At 46.0% G+C, this 743-nt stretch overlaps 1 pseudogene; it reads left to right on the top strand.

The window, feature by feature from the left end:
* Nucleotides 1–216: 216 nt before the first annotated feature.
* Nucleotides 217–694, top strand: LOC111532722 (annotated as a pseudogene).
* The last annotated feature ends 49 nt before the right edge of the window (nt 695–743 follow it).

The raw sequence follows: 743 nt of genomic DNA, 5'->3' as shown, positions 1-743 counted from the left end.
ATTGAACAATGAGAACACTTGGACACAGAAAGGGGAACATCACACACCAGGGCCTGTTGTGGGGTGGGAGGAGGCGGGAGGGATAGCATTAGGAGATATACCTAATTTAATTGACAAGTTAATGGGTGCAGCACACCAACATGGCACATGTATACATATGTAACAAACCTGCACATTGTGCACATGTACCCTAGAACATACAGTATAATAAAAAAATTAAAAAAAAAAAAAAAGCGGGCACTGCACCACCTCGAGTTGTGGAGCATCCAAAACGACAAATACCAATACTTTGCTTATCTGATGAGAGCCTGGTGTGAAGAACATAAGAATGAAAAGGATATGATGAAGGCCACCCAGCTGCTGAAGGAAGCTGAGGAAGTATTCTGGTACTGTCAGCATCCACAGCCATACATCTTCCCTGACTCTCCTAGGGAAGAGTCACTCATATGCCTCCTATGTGACATATGAGTGCTACAAGGTACCAGAATGGTGCTTAGAAGACTGGCATCCTTCTAAGAAGGCAGTGTATCCTGATTACTTTGCCAAGAGAAAACAGTGGAAGAAACTGCGGAGGGAAAGCTGGAAACGAGAGGTTAAGCAGCTGCAGAAGCAAACGCCACCTGCCCAAAAGGAAGGTGATCTGCCCCCACTGTGGTGGCATATTGTGACCAGACCCCGGGAGCAGCCCATGTAGAGAGAGATATACACCAGTGGAACAGAACAGAGCCCTCAGAAATAACACC

Source organism: Piliocolobus tephrosceles, unplaced genomic scaffold (genome assembly GCF_002776525.5).
Source record: "Piliocolobus tephrosceles isolate RC106 unplaced genomic scaffold, ASM277652v3 unscaffolded_36286, whole genome shotgun sequence".
NCBI lineage: Eukaryota > Metazoa > Chordata > Mammalia > Primates > Cercopithecidae > Piliocolobus > Piliocolobus tephrosceles.
Note: the sequence above shows the minus strand (reverse complement) of the source record. Positions and strands in the feature narration are given on the sequence as shown.